Source organism: Ciconia boyciana, chromosome 3 (assembly GCF_034638445.1).
Source record: "Ciconia boyciana chromosome 3, ASM3463844v1, whole genome shotgun sequence".
Lineage (NCBI taxonomy): Eukaryota > Metazoa > Chordata > Aves > Ciconiiformes > Ciconiidae > Ciconia > Ciconia boyciana.
In genome coordinates this window covers 8242623-8256817 of record NC_132936.1, presented here as the reverse complement: position 1 = coordinate 8256817, position 14195 = coordinate 8242623, and the positions used below count along the sequence as shown (strand labels likewise).

Sequence of the window (14195 nt, the reverse complement as noted above, 5' to 3'; positions counted from 1 at the left end):
TCTCTAACTGCAAAAATGTTTAAAAATAGTTCTCAGGTAATTGTCCTCTATTAGGTAATTCCAATGTGTTGTGCTGCTACTGTCATCATGTTACATCATTTGAATTTCATGAGGTGTTCCGAAAATAAGTTACACAACACTGTGCTCATCTATACATTAATGTTGAATCCACTACTTCAACTCTAGGATCCAAGTAACCAACCTGGCCAGGCTGCGTTCCTATACTGACAAAGTCTTAAACATTCTGAATTTGAAGAAAAATGAAATTTCATCAGCTCCACTTTTACTTTATGATTTTTATGTGACCTAATCCTCAACTTTTGAGCATTTGGTGCTAATGGCACAACAGTACCAGAAAAACAAGTTACTACAGTCTCTGTATAATCTTGCAATAGGCAATAAAACAAAGTACACGTGGATGTAAGAAGAATCAAAGACGCCTCATGAAATAAAATCACCTATCTTGTTTTCTAGAGAAAGACTTATCCTTAAATAAATCTGAGAATAATAGAAAAAAAATCCTGATAGACAAGTTAATCAATGAAAGGAGTAACATGCTAATAACCAAGTAACCAGCATGCTTAAATTCTTAGCTTGGCTTGCTAAGGGTATGAGACACGAGTAGTTAATATGTGCTTTGATGAATCCCATCATCCAACATGAACCAAACTTAACAGAAGGGTGTACTCTGCAAAGATCTTAACTGCCTACAAGATTCATGAAAACAGGCAACCAGACAGAGAAGACACTACCAAATTTAGTGCCCCCATTAATGAGAAAGACTGCTGTATGTCTGAGTACCAATATTAGACACCAGAGAATCCACACGGCTGAAAGATGTTCTAAACATATTGACCGCGAGAAAAACTTCAACAAAAGCTTTCATCTGATTAGATTCAGACAGCCAATGCCACAGAAAACAAGGCTTCGCCAGCAGCACCGCTCACAGCTGGCTTAAAATTTCAGCTTACATCGGTCCATCACTGGAAGGAACTTGAAGAGATAAGCCTCCCAGTTCTATACCGATCAGGATTCAAAAACAGATTTCCAGGGGCAATTCAAGCATCTGCAACATTTGCAACTAAGCATTTGAAAATTTCAGGATCATTTAAAACAGCTGCTTAGCACTTCCAAAAATCCGACCAGGTACTCTAAGAAGAGTGCTTCCCCCCAAAACAGTCTGTTGCATCATCTATCACCAACCAGGGTGCAAAACAAAAATGCAATTTTAAAAGGTGAAGTTAAAGGGCGACAACGTGATTTTAAAGCTAAAAATAATATAGTAACTATCCTATTTCACCCCATACCTAGGGTCAACCTCTGAACCTCAAAGTACGTTTTGTGTTAAGTGTTTTACTGACAAGTGATAGTGCTTGAAATAGGTCAGTCATAAAAAAAGAGAATTCTCTAATTAGCTCTACATTATCTTTGTTATCTTTATAATCATGAATCATCATCAAGGTAAAGAAAGGTCACTGACTTTCCCACATCATTCAGCCACATGAAATGAGCCCTCCAATCTAAAAGCAACACCACAAATTCACAGAGTCAACAACCTACTGCTCTGTTTTCACAGAAGGACTATATTTACATCAAGCTTCCCCCCAAAACTTAAAAACACAGCAGGATCCATCATCTCATATACCTTGCCAAGAGATGTGGCATTACACTGAACTAAAAGCAGCTTTCAGAAGTCAAAATAAAGTAACTTGAAAACAAGGAAGTATGGCAGTTGCATACATACATATGGAACAAATCACAGCACCAGTGCTGCCAGGAACACTGGCTGATGTCACTGCAAGACCAAGCTCTATGATTTTTGGAAAGTCTTGGTGACTGGTCAAGGATCCTGATGACTGGAAAAAGGCAAACATCACACCCATCTTCTGGAAGGGCAAGAGGGACAGTTCAACAATACAAAAGCTGCTAAGTCTGACTTCAGTCCCTGGAAAGATTATGGAGCAAATCCTCCTGGGAGCCACCTACAGATGCTTGAAGAGCATGCATCTATCCAGGATGAACCACGCCTGACACATCTCATAGCTTTTTGTGTTGAGATGACTGGCTCTGGGGATGAGGGCAGAGCAGCTTCTTTTGACTTTACGAAGGCTTTCAACAAGGTCTCCCATGGTATCCTTAGAGCCAAACTGGTGAAATATAGTTTGAATAGGTTGACTGTACTGAGTGGAAAACTAGCTTGACCACTAGACTCAAAGGGCTGTGATTAGTAGTCCAAAATCCATCTGGTTGGAACTAATGATGTTCCCCAGGGGTTGATACCAGGCCAGTATTGTTTAATGCCTTCACTGAGAATCTGGGCAATGGGATGGGATGCACTCTGAGCAAGTGTGGATACCAAACTGCAGAGGGCTGCCCAGTGAGTTAGTGGGACCTCCACCCTTGGAGGTAGTCCAAATACAACCAGACATGGCTCTGAGCAACCGGATCTAAGTTGGCCGTGCTTTTAGTGAGGGTTGGACCAGATGACCTCCAGAAGTCCCTTCAAAATTATATTATTCTATGACTACATTTTAGGTAAATAAAAGCAAACGGAAGCAGTTAAAAGCGATTTTCAAAACTGAGCTACTGGAGATATTTCCTTTCAAGTGAAAGCAGGCCAGAAATGAACATTAAAAGTAAAGACATCCAACTTTTGAACCATTTTTTAAAAGGCAAAGAGAACAGCTCCGGACTTTAAAAGAAAACCTCATAACAAGCTATTTTCACAAATTTTACATGCCGATCAAACTAAATCTTTTGAGGTAGGAGCAGAGACTTTACTTGTAAACTGTTAATTAATGGGTTATCTCTCAGACCAGAGACCTCTGTCTCAATTTGCAACAGGAACTAGTGATCTGGACTACACTGCTCTTCAGGAACTTATCACAAGGTCTCTTCCTAACAGACCCCTGTTTTCAAGGGGAGTGAAGCTTTTTGATAATGCCCCAAGCGAAGCATGTACATCACCTTTCACTTTCAAATGCTGTCCCATTTTCCCCACCAGCTCCAGCTGAGTAGCTCAATGAAGAATTACTATCAGCTATAGAGCTTAGCTTCATTTTTCATAGCTGCTACTTTGCTATGGCATGAAATTAATTCACTTTTCAATATTAAAGACTACAACAGAAAGATTTATAAAAAAACCACCTACTGTAAGAACTGTCATGGTCCCAATCACTGTAATACCTGAATCTCAATAAATAAAGCCTTCTCAACAACACGGTTCAAAAATCATCCACAGGTCACTTCTGCCTTGACCTGTCTGACTCTGTCCACAAGAATGGTGAAAAAAATAAGCAGCCATAAAGCTCTGATAGCAGAACAGCACCTATGGTAGATAACCCCATATGGTGATTAGCACAAACAAGCCATAGGTACCGAATTTTTGTTATTGTTAGTGCTACAGGAACATACTCTTTGTTTATATTACAGTGGCAGCTAACAACTCAGTCAGGGAGGCATCCCGCACCCTTGATCTTGTATAGATGGAGGAAAAAAATAAATGCAAGTCCCTCAGGATAGTAATTAAAAGGAGAAGCATATCCACTTGACCTAATTTAGGCATCTGAGTTAGGAGGCTAATCTGACCAAAATTTCTGTATAACAGAGAGCACGGAGCAGCCTAAATCCATGTTGCAGGGATGTGTGCAATTCTCCTAACATCATACAGAGCCTAGAGTCTGAACTAAGGTTTCTCTCAATATCCAGAGGTACAGTGGTGTGAATGCCCCTCCCAGTTTAGTCAGAATAAAAAAATACAGACAAACCAAACAGGGAAGGTAGAGTGGAAACAAGGAAACAAAAATTAACAAAGTTTAGTAGAAGAATGAAGCCCAGTTAGCTATTTATCCAATTAGTTCCCAATGCTCATTATTTCTAAACATCACCATCGCATCAGTGGATATAGATGTTTGTTACAGCTATAGTCTTTGAATTTCAACCAAACTTCAGATGAACAATTTAAAATTCTTGAAAGCACGCTGCATTTTAGGTACCACTGACGTTACCCACACCGCGGCAAAGCCGTACTGCTTCACGTGCTTTGTATGTTTTCCTGTGTACATACAAGCGTGGCAGCTGCTGCCACCACAGGCAAGCATGAACAAAAACAAGTTTAAAAAACATTAGGTTCCCAAAAGAGAGATGCATACAACAGGGCAGCCTGAATGCAAGGACAAGCAGCTTGTAACTTCTCATTCCAGTGTTTTAGATGGGGAATTTCCAACTGATGTTTAAGAGAACCACTATGAGCGTAGGTTAAAGATCACAGGTACTGTCTAAAGCACAGTCTACTTTCAAGTTCTTCTATGTGACAGATTTCAAAGTGTCAACTGCTATGAAAACCATTTCATGTATTCAAAATAGTATCTCAATGTTTAGGGAACCGAATCATGTATCTCAGCCTCATCTTATTTTCTGAATTACTACATGCCACAGCATGAAGTCGAGACCAAGGAAAGCCAGTCTATTACAGACAAAACAGTTTACAAACTTTAACTGCAGAAACCAGATCAATTTCTCCAAACTTTAGGTTTTCACACTAACTACAAAATCACCATCATCACAACAAACCGGGGACTCTTAACACGTCCGAGTCACCTCACCTCGCCAGGGCGCTCCCTTGGGTAGACAGTGAGCTGTCTGGGCACTGACTCCGGTATTTCTTCCCCTTGCAGGGCACTAATAAAGCAAAGGCGAGCAGCAGCAGCAGCAGCAGCGCTAGCAGCAGGAGCTACCGTCGCTACCGGCAGCTCTGCCCGGATTGCCGCCGCCCCGCCCCGCAGACAGGCAGCGGAGCTCACGGGCCAAACTTCACGGCCCGGCGATGGAGCCGCCTCCCGGGAAGAGCAGTTCCCATAGAAACGCTGGGGACGGGACGGCGGCGGGGAGCGCGGAGGAGCTGCTGCCCAGCCCGGCTCCCTGATAGCGCCCGGCCCCGCCGCCGGCGAGGGACTCACGGCCTCGCCGGGGAGTCGGGCAAGTCAGCTACTCTCCGGCGGGGCGAAACGCAGGCAAAACGCTATTTTTAAGAGGGGGGGGAGGGGGAAGCAAAAAACACAAACCCCACCACCCTCAAAGGCGGAAAATATAAATAAAACCGCTTGGCGTAATAGAAACTTCGAGTGTTCCTCCCCACGCCCGCCCCCTGCCCGGGCGGCTGCCCGCGCTCACAGGACGGCAGGAACAGGCGCTTCCCCGCACGGCAGCGCCGAGGCCAGCCGTGCCCCGCCGCCCCGGGCCCGCAGCGAGGCCCCGCGGGGCGGCCGGGCTGACAGCTCCGCGCCGCCGGGGCTCGCCCCCCCTCCCCCGCACCTCCCTTCCCCCGGCCGCCCCCGCGCCCTGGGGACGAGGCCGCCCCGCGGGTCGAGGCCGGTCGGGACGTGGCCCCGCTCCTCCGGGCGCGGAGGAGCCGCAGGCCGCCCCGCCGTTTCTACCTGTTGCGCTGCCCGTGAGCGCCCGCTCCACACGGGCTGCCTCCTCCTCCGCCTCCCGCGGCGGCGGCGTCAGCCCCACAACATGGCGGCGGAGGCGGGGGCCGCCCGGGAAGGAAGAGGGGGAGGGAGCCGGGGCCGGCGGGCACGGGCCGAGGGTGCCGCTGGGTGCCGGCTCCGCGCTCGGCAGTCGCGGGTGAGGGCGTGGGGTTGGCGGCGTTCCCTTGGCGGAGCGCGACCGCATCCCGAGAGGCGGGCAGGCGGCCCCGGGGCGGGGGGGTATCAGTACTTGGGGTGCAAGGCCGGAGCCTAAATGAAGGGTCGCCTTGCCCTGGGGTGCCGCCTCCCGGGTCTGGCACGACTAGTGCTGCTGGGATCCGGCGATGGGAAGGACAGACCTGTTCCCATCGCCCGGCCTGACCTCTGCGGCAGAGCAGGCGGGATCGCAGGCAGCGCGGCGTGCTGCGAGCGCCGGCCGGCGTCGGTTGCTCTGCAGGATGATTTCTGCAAAGTAATGAGCTGTCGTTTAAAGACCTTAACTGACAGAAAATTTACCACACCCGTACGGAAATTTTTCTCACTCTTGATTCCAACCGCTGCCTCCTCATCTGCCCCATAAATTACTGTAGTTTTCTAGCTGTGTATCTATATTTAGAAAAAAAAGAGGTAATAGCTAAAATACTCTCAGTTCTATCTTGACTGTTGGTTTCTTGTGGAAGCTGAAAAACTAACGCCTCTGGTTTGATCATTCTGCACAGGCAGGACTCCCAGATTAAGCTCCTTTTTCCTCGCCGTGCACCCCTGGGAGAGGGATGGCAGCACCCTTGGGAGTGCCTGGTGGTGCTCCCCAAGGCGAAGCGTGTCCCGCTGGGGCACCGGCACCGTGGAGGAGGAGGCTGGCACAAGGAACTAAATTCAGCTGGTGCCAGGCACTGCTCAGCATCCTGAAATATGTAGGGTTTCGGGGATTTATCTTTTCAAAAATTAAAGAAACCTATAGAAAGGAAACGCGTGAAAAATGCCATCATTTTTAAACATCAAACATTTTCCTTCTTCAGCAAATGGATCTTGCTATGTACAGAAGATTACAGTGCCTTTCTGCTATGTTTTTGCTGGGTAGATGATTATGTATCACCTTCATACAGAGCAGATTTTTCCACTGACTCATTCTCCTGGGTTCTTAAGGAGCCTTTCCAGTTTGTTACACCTTTTATCATTCATCATGATTCCAGAGTAGTCATGTTACTGTGCCATGTGATGGTCATAGCCACATACTAGCACATACTACTCTTCAGTATTTTTGCTTAGACATCTAATGTTTGCATTTGCTGTTACGGCTGCCACATTGCATTGGCAGCTCTCATTTATATATTTATCTCTCGTGATCTCCTCAGCTCTCATCTGATTTAATACTTTTGAAGATACAGTTTTCTCCTTCCTTGCTCCCTGCCCAAAAGCATGCTTTGTATTTTTGTTCCTACGCACAGCCAGCAGCCGCATCTTTGATGCATAGATATTTGCCATGTAGGTGATTAAAACACATGTTGTTCAAGGGGCACTTGCTGACTTTGTGATTTAAAACACTCAGTGGCCACCAGCCCTGGTGGCTTTCAGCCTTCGACTGTTTTGAAGTGACCTGCACATGAGCAGTGCTTCATTTAATTCCAAATAATTAACTATGGTAATAGAGCAGCCCTGGGTCAAGAACAGACTCCTCTGGAGCCCAGTTAAAAGGTCTCTCATCTGACATTTTTCATTTCAATTACTTTGTAATGTCACTTAAAATGCAGCCTATAAACTGTTTAGTACATGTTATAGTGATATAGCATAGTTCTAAACGTGACTTTGTTGTGTAGGCAACACCTACAGCCTGCTTGGATTGAAGGTAAGTGCTTGCCTTGGACGTAACAGCCTACAGGTTCATAAAGGCTATTGTAGAGAGGATTAAAATAAGAATAAACCAGACAAACATGTTTCTTCTCACAGGAAGAAAAAGATCAGGTTACCGATTACAGTACTGGGAAGGGCAGTGGAAAAAATCTATCAACAAAAGTCTCTAAGAACAGGTTAGACAGATATCTGCGAGGAGGTAGGTAAATACAGTTGATCCTGCCTTGAACATTGAACTAGGTACCTTCTCAAGGAACCTCACGGCTCTCTTCTTCTATAATTAATGTTATCGCCAGGTCCCACCAAGTGAACGGACTTGGGCCATGTACTGTGTGACACTTGTCGCACCGGACCAAAGGCCGTGCAGAAAACCAGCGGGAGAGCTGGGAAGCTGTGCTGGGGGCCAGGTACGTGGTAGGGCATGCATTTTGTGCACATGAGCAAAGGGAAGATAAATCATAGGGGGAGTGAGTTTTAAGATATATTTAGTTGATTTTAATTTTATATACAGTTCTGCAACTACTTAAGCCTATGGCTAGGCTAGAATATGACCTTTAGTGACTCTCATTACCTGCTTTGCTGCCTCGATTGCTTCTGTTGCAAACTTCAGCAGAAACAAGGGAGATACCTGGAAGCTGTAACCTCTTAGCTTTGAATACCACCTTAGAATACAACGTGCAAATTTTATACCCTAACAATGTTTTTACAACTATTAATGACATATTTTGATATTTTGTGTTCTTACTGTTAAACATTCCTCTTTCCCCACACTAGATAATTCATATGCTAAATAAAGGCAATAGTGGCGCTTTTTTTTTAATATGCAGATTTGCTGATCTGTGCATATGAAATAAGATATATATGCCTTATTCACTACTGGGAATGAGACTCCTTATATGATATTGAATTGCTTCTCTACTCCTGTCTGAAAACATATTGCCATCTGAAGATAAGTTATTAAACTTATTAAAAAAAAATGACAACCAAACATAGTGCTTAACCATTGCCTTTGAGGTGACAAAGTGCACAAAGCAGGAAGTGCCTTTATAAAGTGTCCTTTATAAAGGACATCGGGATACTTGATTCTGTAAATATGACAGATGGGGAAGGACCCATCTGTGTTATTAATGTTACGTGAGATCCCTGTAGAAAAGCAGCAATGTAGCTCATTTTGAGGTAACTACAGATGTTGCCTAATACCTCCTCTGATACAAAACTGAAGCCAGGAAAACCTGCAATACTGTGAGATTTGTTGCCTGGGAAGGGAGAAGTCAGAGAGAATGCAAAATTCAGCTGACTGCCTAGAGAGAAAACCTTGTGTAAGTAATTAGCATATCAAAGCTTTATGTATTCTTATTCTAGACAAGCTGAATGCTGTTTCATCTGCATTACCACAAACAACCAGAGCTAATCAGAGGTATTAGAACAATAAATATCTGGAAGATTAATTAATTAGCAGGAAGAGGAGCAGGACTCACAGACTGCGGTGAAGACATGTTTGAATGCAGCAGCTCCTCAGTCACTCTTCCTTGTAATTGGAGCATGTAGACATCCAAAGTTTAGTGTGAGCTATAAAAAAATGCATCCTTAAAGTGAAGCTGAACTAACTCTTACCCAACCTGAGGAGACTCTTACACAGATGTTTTTTGAGTGATGTCTGAGGCACAAACTAGTATTACATCTACTTTGTCTAAATTTTTTGTTTTGTTTTAATTAGTAACTGCATTACCATTTCTTTAAAATGAAGAATTTTGTCCTCTGGTTTTCTAGAATGAAATTTGTTTCCATTCAGAGTTTGACTACTGCTTAAAGTATGTTCAAAGGATAAACACTCTACTTTTATGAAGGTGGAGTTTCTAAAGGCACTGTTGCAGATACTGCCTTTGGCCATCTCAGGGTTTGGGGAGAGGGCTTTTTTCAAGCTTCAACATGCAGTTTTGGGGGCTGATGTCAAGTACTAGGTGAAATAAAAGTCCCTTCTAGTGGTAGTTAGTACCCTTCTAGCAAGGAGTAGACAGTGGCAAAGCAACTTAAAACTGCAGGAATGAATTTGTTTGTCTCAGAAAGCCATTAAGGTAAGGGAAATTACTTAATAATAACTGATGAGTAATAGAAAAGACAGCTGAAAGGAGAAGAAACGGATGGTATGATAGCATAGAGACTTGTTCCAGACATAGGGGCAGGGTTGCAGCACAGCAGCTACCCAGAAGAGACCAATTAAGATGAAATGTGTGGGAGAAGCAGAAAAGAAGTACGATTTACTATAAGCAATGTCTCATCCTCTAGTATTACTATGTTATCATTTACTATCCTGCAAGTCCTTGTCATATCTGAGCCAAAACCAACATACAACAAAAGCTAACAAGATAAAATGAAGATGGAGAAACTAGAAACTATTAAAAGCAACTCAATTTTCACATTAAGGCTTTAATTTTTAATCATTATCTGTACTCTGTCTTCAATTTCCTGTTACAGGCAATTTTGCTATCTTTAGAGTAATAAGGGAAGATCTCCACTGATAGCAAAATAGATCATGAATAAAGTTGCTTGGCCTGAACTGAGTGGCAGTAGGTAATACGACTTCTTCCCTGCTCTCAGTTTACTCCATAATATTGCATATTTTCTCTGTTGTGCTGCAGGAAAACACACCAGAAGTGAAGCTTTATTCTCCCTGTCCAAGTCTTCTGACCAGGTAGTGTCTAAGCTTGTTGACAGACATGTTTCTGCAAGTGTATGTTTAAAACATGTAAAGTTAAGCCAGAACATAAATGAACACCAGAAATCAGTTACTGCCAAGAATAAGCCATGTTTTGTGGACGGTTACTGATCAGGGATCAAGGAATGTAAAGTAAAGCAACACCTATTTCTGAATGGTCAAAAAGCTGTAATTGCAGCATAGTGACCTGCACAGGTTCCTCATGTGGTGTCCTGTTCAATTTTGCTTGCTAATGAGAGGCATTTCCTCCTCTGGAGAGTCCAGCTGGTTGTCCCAGCTATAAAGAACTAACTTAGAAACAGCCACACCTACTTGAGTGACAGCTCTGACCCCTTTATTAGATTCAACTCTATTGTTCATCTTAAATTTTCTTTTGTGCCTCCTCTTTCTCCCCTCATCTAATACAGAAGCAATGAGCCCTCACTTAATGCTGCTGCCAGGTTTCATTTTTACATCAGTATTCAACTGTTTTCCTCCTTTTGAGCAAAGGCTAGATACTGTCTTTAGCCTAGGTCTTTATTTAAACCTGGAGGCACAAACCACAATGGGATAAACAAAAGGACAAGTTAGTATTTACTTTCCACACCTAACACAACAGGGGTGGTGCATTTCTTAGGTTGATTCTGAGTAATAATTTATCAGAAAGGTATAGAAGGCACAAAGCATGTACTGCATCAAAAATAGTACTTCTAGAGATGCTGGTTTGGATTCTGAACCAGCAACCCCCACAGTTCTTAAAACAACAAATGGTACATGCTACTGTATTCATTTGCAGGATTTTCTGCTACTTAATAGCTGTATAAAATAAAATATTAATGTCCCAACTTTGTTCCCTGCCAAGCACAGGTATTATTTTGTAGGGGATAGAGAGCTGGACTGTATTCGTTTGAAGAGTGGCAAAGGCTCCTTTGGCCAGCCACGCTGAAATTATTCTGAGATTTATAGGACACCTATGTAAGCATAAAGTAGATTTCCAGACAGGCCAGAAAGTGTTGTGAAGGAAGGCAGCGCTGACTCATGCAGACTGAATTATGGCAAATAAAGTTTTGCCAACTGCTGAGCAGACACAGAGTTTTACTTGCAAAACCTAGCTGCAGCGCAGGCCTTCAGAAACATTCAAGTACACATAGATTTCACAACTTTGAAGTGCTGACAATAACACGTTAGTGGCATTAAGCAGGGTTATTTGTTGCAATTTGCAATCCTTATGCTGTAATTAGTAAATAATACCTTGGTAAGCCAGAGCTGCAAGTTCATTTCAGATGCATTTGTTTGTCCAGAGTCATATTTTAATGCAAGCCAAGAAGCCAGTCTAATCCCAGTAGGCTGGTATCCCTACTGCATTTGCTATAAATGCATTTTTTCCCCAAGCTTTCAGTTTTAGGTGCTAGAAACATGTCATTGGGTACATATTGTTAGGTTATGTGATAAAAGCTTGTGTGCACGCCCACAGGGAGACAATGGTGGCAAAGACCAAATAATATCCAGCCCAGCTACTCATCGCAGGGGCCATCAGCCCATCGAAGACCCATCCATCTCCACAAGCCCAAAGGAGCACAGGGGCACAATGGCAGGTGACAACCCAAGTTACAGACTCCCGAGGGGTGAAGACCTTGTCCGCCTTTCCTGCGGCTGTCCCAGCAGAGCCATCAGCCCCAGGGTCCAGGCGTGAAACTCATCAAGGTCAGTCTTGGGAGCAGCTCTCCAGGGCTATGGGGGTTACTTCCTTGGGGGTGTGCTGCATATTATGCGATGCAGGGGAAGAGCATTTTAGGATTGCACAGGACTTCTTATGGAATGTTTAGGGGAGGAACCAAAGGTAGGGAACGGGAGGGATTTAGGTGATTTGGGAGGAACAAGTATAGGAAATAGAGGGGCCTTGGGGGTTCATATGTTCAGATGCCAGCACCGGGGGAGACTGGAATCCAGGAACCAGTACTACTCTTAAGTAGAGTACCTCATGGTGTACCTCCTACCCAAATTTTGTGAGGTTGTCTGGAATTATGGGTGGCTTTTAAGGGTTGAATGATATAAGAATCAACTTTGATTCTTATATCAATCTTCTCAGATCTTTCAGAACGTTTTGTGAGTGGCTGTGTGAAAAGGAAAGTTTTCCAGATTCACAGATTTCTGGAAAGATGCAGGCATGCTATAGAGGAAATAAGTACTATGATATAGATAGGCAAAACCGTGTGAGACAGCAAACGTGTGATTATAACATAATTAATAAAATCAGGGATGCACTGACAGGGCAAACAGATCACTCTGGTTTTAAGACGGCTCATGGAAGTCTACACAAAAGCTCTGTGTTGATGAAACACAGAAGTTTCCCCTGTGACTCTTGCTTGCCAGATGTAACGCTGACAGTTTGAGGCGCTGCTGCCCCCCTCTGTTTGCCTGACATTCTGCTGGACTTTTCCATGAGAGGCAACAGAAGCAAAGACAAACTCTTCCTCCAGCTGCTGCAGATAACAGCATCCTGCAGTACCTCCAATCAGTGGCTTAAAGTCATTGCATTCAGGGGGTGGGATCTAGTTTTGCAGTCTTTCCCCAAAACTGAATTGCCCGTTTAGATTTAGGGTTTTTCTGCACTTGAAGGTTGTTTTTGAAGAGTGGTAAGTCTTTCAGAGCAAGGCACTTTGTAACTTACATTGACATTAAAGTTTAACAGAGTTCAAGCCAGAGCTGAAGTCAATGGAGTGTGAAAAGAGACCATACCATCAGCCACTAATGCTTCACTTGAATTTTCATGCAAGATTTGTCTTGCTTTCATGCTCTTTCTTGCTTTGGTAAGGGAAACCTGTAACGATTTGCTGATCTACTTCACTGATCTCCTCAGAGCCATTCTTAAAATTCATTTGCCTGAGGAATGTTACAATGGTTAGACTGCAGAGTCACTAAAACAGCATCAGTTGTCTAATAACTAATGATTCTAATATTTCTGACTAATAATCCTCACCTGTCTATCTGTTACCTTTAACCTTCAACTCTAGATAGTTTAAGGCAAAATTATCTTTTTGTCCTATGTCAGCAGTGTCAGGAAAAGGGCTTTTACTGCCTAATAAAATAAATTAATTGGCACTGGCAGTCCTTCCAAAGAAGTACTATGCTGCATTGCTGCAGTTGAATTTGCTTTTCCTCTTCTGCACTGGGATCATCTTGATTGGATGCCATTAATATCTTAGCACTTAGTGAATGTATTAACTGGAGCAACAACTGCAAACGTGGCAGTTTCAACTTGCTAGAAATACCAAGTGTACAATAGTTGTGTCCCATGTTTCTGCCACGCTGAAGTCCTGGACTGTTTTGTCTTACAAGAAGCCAACTCAGTCCTGTCTAAGTACAACTCACTAGATTGAGAGGATTTAAAATCAGATGAAAGAGAAGAAACTCTTTAATATGGAATCACAGCAAAGGAAAGGAGCTTTGTCCCTGTTATAAGGACATCAGAATAACCATAGGTTCCTGGTAAAACTCACAAGATCTTTGTTTAGCATCATGAAGTCTTCATCAGTCCTGGAGTGGTAAACAAGAAACAAGTAACTTCATTGGCATTATTCCAGGTCAATCTACATCAGCAAACTGCATTGTCCAGGTTACAGTGGAGAAACTCGATATACCTGTGCATCCCCAGACTACCCTTGACTTCATCCCTCAGTCAGAGAAACCACACAGGGAAAGCACATATCAATTCTGCAGCTATAAGGCAGCTTTGAATCAGAGCTCACAATAAGTCAATTTTAGGCACAAATCCATAGAAAAATTTAGTTCCAGTGCTTGCAGAACTACTTCATTTTTTCACCAGACCCCCAACCTTTTTCAGTGCAGAAGATGAATAATGCTTGCAAGATAAATAGTGCTTATTGAATTGCTGCTTTAAAGTTTTTATAATCCTCATTATTCATTGTATAGCCTTGGGCTTTATTTAATATATACCATTAAGAACCAGGACTGAGTAGAAATATACTTTAGTTATTTTTCTCTTGGGTTTTTATGTTGTTCTTATTGTAATGGGTGCTTCACAATTGCAGCTGCTTCTTCACAAGATTCCTGAGGCAAGTTAATATTAGTATCTTCATCTTACAGATGAAGGACAGAAAGGTGGGGCAATTTAAGCAAGAACATTTCAAACATTCACTATTTGTTAATATTTCTCT

At 43.3% G+C, this 14195-nt stretch overlaps 1 protein-coding gene and 1 long non-coding RNA gene across 6 annotated transcripts in view; one reads left to right on the top strand and one right to left on the bottom strand.

The window, feature by feature from the left end:
- Nucleotides 1-5686, bottom strand: part of ITSN2 (intersectin 2) — a 90238-nt gene extending 84552 nt beyond the window's left edge. Inside the window, exon 1 of one of the 5 annotated variants that reach the window (XM_072858395.1) lies at nucleotides 5436-5686. The gene's annotated coding sequence lies outside the window, so the exon portion shown is untranslated. Of the gene's footprint in view, nucleotides 1-4604; nucleotides 4793-5172; nucleotides 5194-5435 lie in introns of those variants that run through there. The other 4 variants (XM_072858399.1, XM_072858400.1, XM_072858397.1 and 1 more) reach the window with 4 other exon arrangements.
- Nucleotides 5687-7504: 1818 nt separating this feature from the next.
- Nucleotides 7505-9981, top strand: LOC140649208 (uncharacterized). The gene is made up of 3 exons (XR_012041525.1): nucleotides 7505-7521; nucleotides 7619-7729; nucleotides 9962-9981. It is a non-coding gene; the product is annotated as an uncharacterized lncRNA (long non-coding RNA).
- Nucleotides 9982-14195: the final 4214 nt, after the last annotated feature.